Source organism: Salvelinus alpinus, chromosome 8 (genome assembly GCF_045679555.1).
Source record: "Salvelinus alpinus chromosome 8, SLU_Salpinus.1, whole genome shotgun sequence".
Lineage (NCBI taxonomy): Eukaryota > Metazoa > Chordata > Actinopteri > Salmoniformes > Salmonidae > Salvelinus > Salvelinus alpinus.
Window position 1 is genome coordinate 43,282,469 of NC_092093.1, and position 9,266 is coordinate 43,291,734.

A 9,266-nucleotide genomic window follows, 5' to 3' on the forward strand; every position below is an offset into this window, starting at 1 on the left:
TGTTCCCTTGGGACCATCCCGCGACATCCTAAGGACTAGTAAAATTAAAGTCCTGAGAACATCATTAAAAGGTCCTGACATGATCCTCAGTGACGTCTTGGGAACTTACAGGTAACTAGACAAAGGTCTCTCAGAGAACGTTCTCTTGGGACCATCAAGCAACGTCTTAAGAACTAGTACATTTTATGTACTGAGAACGTCCTCAAAAGGTCCTGAAATGGTCCTCAGTAACATCCTGGTGACTTACAGGGAACTAAATAAAGGTCTCCCAGAGAACATTCCCTTGGGAACTTCACTCAACGTCCTGAGGGCTAGTAAAATAAAAGTCCTGAGAATGTCCTCAAAAGATCCTGACATGGTCCTCAGTGACGTCCTATTAACTTACTGGGAACTAGACAATGGTCTCTCAGAGAATGTTTCCTTGGGACCATCACGCGACGTCCTAAGGACTAGTAAATTTTATGTCCTGAGAACGTCCGCAAAAGATCCTGACATAGTCCTCAGTGACGTCCTTGTAACTTACAGGGAACTAGACAAAGGTTGCCCAGAGAACGTTACCCTGGGACCATCCCAAGATGTTTTATGGACTAGTACATTTTAAGTCCTAAGAAAGTCCTCAAAAGGTCCTGAAATGGTCCTCAGTGACATCCTGGTGACTTACAGGGAACAAAATAAAGGTCCCCCAGAGAACGTTCCCTTGGGACCAATCTGCGACGTCCTAAGGACTAGTACATTTTATGTCCTGAGAACGTCCTCAAAAGGTGCGTACATGGTCCTCAGTGACGTCCTTGTAACTTACAGGGAACTAGACAAAGGTCCCCCAGTGAACATTTTCCTTGGACCCTAACGTGATGTCCTTAGGACTAGTAAAATGAAAGTCCTGAGAATGTCCTAATAAGGTCCTGACATGGTCCTCAGTGACATCTTGGTAACTTGCAGGGAACTAGACAAAGGTCCCCCAGAGAATGTTCCCTTGGGATCGTCTCGCAACGTTTTAAGGACTAGTACATTTTATGTCCTGAGAAAGTCCTGAAAAGGTCCTGACATGGTCCTCAGTGACATTCTGGTGACTTTCAGGGAACAAAATAAAGGTCCCCCAGAGAACGATCCCGTGGGACCATCCCGCGACGACCTAAGGACTAGTAAAATGAAAGTCCTGAGAACATCCTAATAAGGTCCTGACATGGTCCTAAGTGATGTCTTGTGAACTTACATTTAACTAGACAAAGGTCTCTCAGAGAATGTTCCCTTGGGACCATCAGGCAACGTCGTAAGGACTTGTACAATTTAAGTCCAGAGAACGTCCTCAAAAGGTCCTGACATGGTTGTCAGTGACATCCTGTTGACTTACAGGGAAATAAATAAACATCCCCCAGAGAACTTTCCCTTTGGGACCATCATTCAATGTCCTAAGGACTAGTAAAATAAAAGTCCTGAGATTGTCCTCAATAGGTCCTGACATGGTCCTCAGTGAAATCCTGGTAAGTTATTGGGAATTAGACAAAGGTCTCTCAGAGAACGTTCCCTTGGGACCATCACGCGACATCCTAAGGACTAGTAAATTTCATGTCCTGAGAACGTCCACAAAAGATCCTGAAATAGTCCTCAGTGACGTCCTTGTAACTTACAGGGAACTAGACAGAGGTCCCCCAGAGTTCTAGAGTTTTGTAAAAGGGACGTCTTTGACTAGTGAGACTACTCTGTGAACATTTATGACTAGTGAGGTTAAGCCAAAAGCCTATGGTGTGAATTGTTTCATAAGGGTTTATGACTAGTGATGTTGATACTGATTAAAACTCTAGGGTGTAGGATATTATCAGTAATTAGATCAAATGTAGGTAATGTAAAAAATGAGTTACGTATCCCAGGAACTAACCCTGAGATAGAAATTAGAAAATATTCCTGCTGGTTATTAAAAAAAAAAAAAAAGTATATAACAACAAATTGATTAGTGTGTTTTGGGAACAGTACTATGTGAATGTGATATGTGAGAGAATTGGAGAGAATTTGAATTTTGGATAACAAGAGATTTACATTTGCATAATAAACTGATTGAAATTTGGGTAATACGTTTTTATATATAATGGTTATCTAGGGGTTTCCATCCATCACTGCCCATTTTAGTAATATCACAAGGTACGTGGTGCATTATTCCGATCACCAGCCGGGCAACGTCCGGGAAACCAAAGACTGGGTTCCGGGGGGAATTATGGTTGCAAAGCTCAAACTTTGCAGCAGCGGAGAGTCATTGGAATGCACATGGAGTTGTGTTGACCTGAGTAGCTAAGATTTATAATGTTATATATGGATTCTGTGAAGACATGAAGATTTTTTCTTTTTATTGTATGCGTGTATAATCGATTACTGGCGATATGATGAAGTAATAATAATAATAATATGCAAACTTGCACATACCCCTAACCAATAAAACTATAAATGCTTATGGGATTTCCTCCGTCCTGATAACACATTTTGAAAAAACATATGCCCTGTTAAATGTTGAACATGTAGAGATTAGTTTTTTAACTTAAGGCTAAAATGTATTGTAAAATGTTTATTTTCCAAACGTTGACGTTCTAAATCAATTTGTGAGTAGGCAAAATGGAAAGTGTCTGATTTCCTGTCTACGCCAGCTCAGGTACCAGACTTATTATGGACAAAGAGCGCCATCTACAGGAGACTGATGGATAGTGCAAAGCCAGTTACCTTAGAAAGCTCCCTCCAAAGTTTATATTTTCCCTTCTGAAATTGGCAAATGTATTTTATAAATTTGGCGCATTACATGTTCATCTTAAAATAATAGACACAAATTATTAAAGAGTGGAGGGAGGACAGTGGCCTCCCTGTTAACAGAAGTGACATGTTTTGTTTTGTCTATAATTTAAAACGTTTTGTTCACCTGGTAAAGTAACGTTCGACGGAGAGATTGTAGTGGGAAACAAGTATTTGAGTGGAAGAGAAATGTACTGGGTTATGGTGATTGAGAGGGCTTCTGAGTTAAAGTAAACAGATATGTAGACTTGTGAAAGTAACAAAGAAAGTGGGAAAGAAAGGAAATGGGAAGTTAGTTGGAAAGTAAAATGGAAAGTAAGAATTACAATGTTGAATTGTTTAGACTGATTAAGATTTCACGAAATGTTTATGTTCTCTTTAGGATAGGATGTGGTGTCCCTATCTCTCCATTTGAAATGTTTCCGGAGGCTGTTGCCTTGGGAGAGCAGTTAGTGAAATTCCGCAGTTCCATTAGGCATCAAGGTACCCACATCCGGTCATAAAGGGAGCTCCCAATTAAGTAAGGCCTGGCCACTTGTTTGTTTTTGTCCTATGTTTTACCACACATACACCAGCACACACACACACAAGCCGCCTGTTATGAAAGCTTTGTTAGTAGTGTTAATATCATGTTTGATTTATTGTATGGGGTCTTTTCATTTGGTTTTAGTGGGTTTTTCACAGGTTAGAGAGGGTGTACGTTAAGGGTCACACCAATTAAATGTTTAGACGTTTTTATTTTCAGAGTTTTAATGGTGTAAATGGATCTACCAGCCTCAAGAATGGCTCAAAAGTCATCTGCAAGGTACGTGACAGACAGCTGAGCCCAGAGCCCTTAATCAACTCTTCAGTGCTTTCACTCAACTTCCATTCCTCCCGTATAGAATGGAACATTAAATGGACAGTCCTCTGACCATTCCTTTTCACCTTCTTCTCACAGGTCGAAATCGATGTGCACCACAGAGCGCTCCCTTAGCGAAGTCATTGACGTCGACACAGAGGGTTCCCCTGTGTTCACGCCCGCTGCTGGTGCTGAGGCTTTCCAGGCTTTCCAGGCAAAGTATACGAAATAAGTAGTTACCAAGATGATCTCCCCTTTCCTGAACAGGAACTCCCTGAAGGTCATGGTTGAGGGACAGAGGTGTGAAACTCTTCCCTGAGGAGGATGAGACCACCACCATCTTGAACATCCAAAGAGGAATTGTCTCTGCCTTAATCGTGCCTGCTTTGACAACAGTAATTTCCTCACCTGCCAATTATTCTGTGACCTAACATAACAGTCATAAGGTCCATATAGGTCTGGTCATCAAGGCAATTGGATTTTGGGTGTGATATATCAGGGTGATAAATACCAAACAACAAGTTGTTAGAATGACACTAAAGCTGCAGGTCAAAGTCCTTAATAGCCTTGTCTCAAGACAGAATGGCTCCTCCTGTGCTCTATCTATTATATGGAGTTGATCATTCTGGATCTATATACTATTTATAGCCTTTTTAGTAACAGTCGTGAAAAGGAAACACAGATACCAAAGCACATTTTGTAAACCTAATAATCGATACTTCCTCTCCTGAAATGGATGTATGGACCTCGCTGAAGTCCTGTAGCTCACTTCATTTACCTTCTTGTTTACAAAGCTCTGTTCCACAAGCTTCCATCATACCTCACTTCCCTTTTGAAATATAAAAATATGAGATGCCAATGTTTGTCAACTCTTGAGGTCCCGCTTGTCGCCACAACATTTGGTAAATCCGCCTTTATTTTGAATGCATCACAGTTATGGAATACCTTACAAAACAAATGACACCTAGATTGCCTAGTGCCGATGGGGCAATTTAAAACTGCTAAAGGAGTTCACTGAAGTGTGTTGTTTTAATTGATTATTATAACTTGTTGTAATTACCTGATGTAACGTATTTATAGCTTTCTTGTAGTTTTTTATATATATTTTTGTTGTTGCTGTATTGATGTCATTTGTGTCCTCGGGGCACTATTGTAAACGAGACAGTGGTCTCAATTGGGTTCCCCTGAATAAATCAAAGTTATTAAAATAAATAATAATCTTTCACTCTTACAAAAACTCTCACAACTTTCAGGCCACCCTTCGCGGAGTGTGACACCGACTTCGCCGTTAACTCCAGGGAAGACATAGCCACTGACGTCACCGTCACCAGACACCTGTCCAAATGCGACAGCTTCATTGCCCAGAAAGATCACACCAGCCCCATGTCTATCATCTCTGGCATGGTAAGAGGAGGGAAAAAACCCAAATTTGATGGCGATCCTTTACAAAAAAACATTTGGTAATTATTCGATTAAGCATTACATTTGAATAGAATATAATAGTTGTATTAATTTACACCATAAACCCACCATGATTGTTGTTCCTGACAAAGTGTTTGATTCTGGTTCCCCATCAACAGCAATACCCACTGTCCAAGCTGATCAGCAGCACCCAGACTTGCAACTACAAGTTTGACAATCAGAAGAAGCACATGACTGCTGGATCCCGCACTGAGAAGCACATATTCCTGCCTTTCTCCCACCAGTAAATCCAGACAATTAAAAATCTGTTTTTCCAGTGAATAGTATACTGAGTCTGCAATAATGGTAGCCAAGATATGATCCTGGCCAGTTTGTCATTCATCAAATGTTCTTCCATCCTCTTTCCCAAATGTAGGTCTGAGTATGGAGTGTCAACACTGGTCAAACAGACTTTGACTCTCCTAGAGACTAGCAAGATCAACGAAAGAGTCTTCAACCACAGTGAGAATTTCCTCTCGTAGTTCCTTTTACTGTTCAACCTTAAAAACTTGACACAACTCAGCTTTTACCAAAATGATGAACAGTATGTGTACTGTACCAGGCGACCATTACAACATTTCTTCTATTTTACTCTCTGAAGATGAAGTCAACCTCAAGGGTCTGCCCATGGAGGCTGCTGAGGACAAAGCTGTCGTCCAAACCGGAAATGCTGCTCTTGCCACCATGAGGGAACTGAACACCCATGTCCAAGACCAACCAGGGCCACCAGCGTGCCAGCACCTTCCAGAGACTCGTGGCCGAACTCCGTGGACTGAAGGGTGACACTTTGAGCCCCGCCGTCCCCGAGATGGTGTCCGTGTCGCACACCCTGACCTGGCAGGCCCTGACTCATTGTGGTACCCCCGAGTTCACCATGGGACCTTAGGACCTTTGGGACTGAACCTATTGAGGTTGACACTGCCGTCTATGCCCTGGGACTCCTGCCCCACCCCTCCCGCCTCCTGGTCAAAGACATGCTCAGCATGGCTCAGTACAAACAGAGCAAGCCCATCATGTTTTCTCTAGGAAACGTTGTCAGAAAGTAAGTCCAAAATGTATACTGTACTTGGTTAACGATGGTGACAGACAATGACTTATGGTTTCAGTTTAGTTGAATAAACATTGTGGTCAAAATGTTCATTGCCACCCTCTTGTTTTGTGTTACTATGCTCTAACAGGCTGAGGGCAAAGTCACCCCCAAGATCGCAGCTGTGTCTGAGTTCCTCGCCTTCCTTCTGGCTGCTGAATGCACTGGAGAGAAGGATCTGACATTCCTGACCCTGAGGGTATGTTGTTGCTCAACCAATCAGCTTCTTCCCACCTAATCACATGGCATGGAAAGTTCGACATCATTGCTTGTTTATCTGAATCTCTCTTTATGTAATGGCGTCCAGGTTGTTGGAAACGTTGGAGAGGCCATGGAGGCTGCCGACGCCATCATGAAGACCACCCTGCTGAAGTGCATGAGACAGTCCGCCACAACCCTGTAGGTGCAGCTCGCCGCCATCGAGGCCTTCAGACGCCTGTCTGTGAACGATGAGGTAAACTATATGCAAAAAATATCAATAAAATGGGCCTGTATTCAAAAAGTGTCTCTGAGAAAAGTGATGATCTGGGATCACATACCCCCTTATCCATATAATGTTATTCATTATGATCTAAAAGGGCAAACTGATCCTATATCACCACTCCTACTGTGAAACTCTTTGTGAATAAGGGTTCTGCACTGATATACTGTAGCACACATTCTCCTTTCTCGAATGCATTGACTTATTAGCTGCCATTTTGTTTTCATTTCCAGGTTTGCTCTAACCTCCATTGAGTGAGCTCATACGCTAAGGGTGCCGTGCAGAAGAGACTGGCACCCTACCTGATTCTGATGAGGACACCTGAGGCAAGTGACCTGGAGCTAGTGAAGAAATACTGAAGGCATCGATGCAGGAGCAGAAACCAGAGGTCCAGGAGCAGAATGCGCTGGTCAAGGCCTTTGTGACCTCTCACATCTACAACATCATCCACTCCAATGACCCCGAGCACTTGAAGTATGTATAAACATCCTCTGAAACAGACTGTCATAATATTGACCACCAAACCAGTCAACTAGGGGCGGCAGTGGTTAGAGCGTTGGATCAGTAACCGAAAGGTTGCTGGATCAAATCCCCGAGCTGACAAGGCAAAAAATCTGTCATTCTGTCCCTGAACAAGGCAGTTAACCCACTCATCCCCGGTAGGTCATCATTGTAAATAAGAATTTGTTTTTAACTGACTTGCCTAGTTAAAAGGATCGGCCCCTTTTTTTCAATTTTCGCCTAAAATGACATACCCAAATCTAACTGCCTGTAGCATATTCTTAATACCATTTGAAAGGAAACACTTTTAAGTTTGTGGAAATGTGAAATGAATGTAGGAGAATATAACACATTAGATCTGGTAAAAAATAATACAAAGAAAAAAAACATGCGTTGTTTTGTATTTTTTTGTACCATCATCTTCCAAATGGAATAGAAAGGCCATAATGTATTATTCCAGCCCTGGCGCTATTTAGATTTTGGCCACTAGATGGCAGCAGTGTATGTTCAAAGTTTTAGACTGATCCAATGAACCGTTGTATTTCTCTTCAAAATATTGTATCAAGACTGCCCAAATGTGCCTAATTGGTGTCTTAATCAATTTTAAGCTCATAACTGTGCACTCTTCTCAAACAATGGGATGGTATTCTTTCACTGTAATAGCTACTGTAAATTGGACAGTGCAGTTAGATTAAATGTCTATTATTGTAATATTCATATGTAATACTTTGGAGGGATCAATATGTATGAACTGAGTTTGCACTGTCTTAGTCCCCAGTAGATGTCGCTCTCCGTCCATAATAAGTCTGGCACCTGAGACAACAGGGAAACAGATGCAGTCTCCATTTTGCCTACTCACAAATTGGTTTAGAAATCATCTTTTGGGATATCAATGAAAACTCCATCGGGAGAACAATAAATTGTAGTCTTAAGTTCAGAAAATCATGTTCAACATTCATTGGTTCTATTTAACATGGTATGGGCTTAAAAAAATCACAAACATTATAATTCCATTAGAATATCCTGGTCTCAGTTCGCAGGTACTGTTGCCACACGCGGACGCTATGGTGACTGGCAGGCCATGACAGCCACTGAGCATTTTGAAGCACAAACACCAGGAGATTTGGTTGAAAGGTTACAGCCAATCTACTAATGATGCGGCTGCTGACAACTCATATAAAGGGTCTGACCTTTTCGTTTGTGCCTCTGACACCAACACCAACCACTAGTGGGGGGGGGGAATACTATCCCAGACCCATGATGAGCCTCGTCGAGGCAATGTGGGGGGATCGAGACTACTACAACACTGTATGAGGCTGCCCGATCAGGAAACAAATCAAGTTGTAAACTTCCCCACGAGAACAAAGAGGAGCGGACAAGCCCCTCGACGGGGATAACCTTAGAATACATCTGAGATATCACTGAGGTGTTCCATACTTGTTGTAAAAGAAGTCCAGTGGACTTTCCACCTCCAAAAATAAATGGTAACAATAATCATTCCTTGCCATGTGTAGTCCCAACTACAATGCAACTAGTTGGGACTACACATGGCAAGATCTGGTAAAGGAGAAAATGATGGAAAAGAAAGAAGGAGAGACATGGAATATTTTTTGAATGAATATAGATTGGAGGATCGCACAGAACTTTTGGAAAGGATTGAGGAGAAAATGGGACAGGATGAGTGTGAGAATGAATTAAATGTGGTGGTGTTACACCCCTGAAAAAGGGGAGAAAGAATCACGATTGTGATACGGAATGTTTACTCATTGAACTTTTAGTGCAATGAGAAAAAGACCGCGAATTCTCCGTGAACTTGAGTGGAGACCAGAGCAATCGATCTAATGCTCATAGATTAAGAGCATTTAGTAGATCACAGATTAACACTTTTACCCACGACAACATAAAGTAATCAACATAACGTTTACACATTCCTCTCACAATTCGTACCCTTTGTATGCTTGACGGATTTTAACACAATTATATAAATGTTATCAATCTATCAACTAATACTGAATGCATGATCTTCTTAACCTTAGATGTTTTAAGATCCTCACATACTATGAACTTACTAATACTTTTTAATGTATAACAGGCTATTAGTATTTCCTTTAACCTGTCACACT

General features: G+C 41.7%; 1 pseudogene; it reads left to right on the forward strand.

The window, feature by feature from the left end:
* Positions 1 to 3,554: 3,554 nt before the first annotated feature.
* LOC139582297 (apolipoprotein B-100-like) lies at positions 3,555 to 8,514 on the forward strand (annotated as a pseudogene).
* The last annotated feature ends 752 nt before the right edge of the window (positions 8,515 to 9,266 follow it).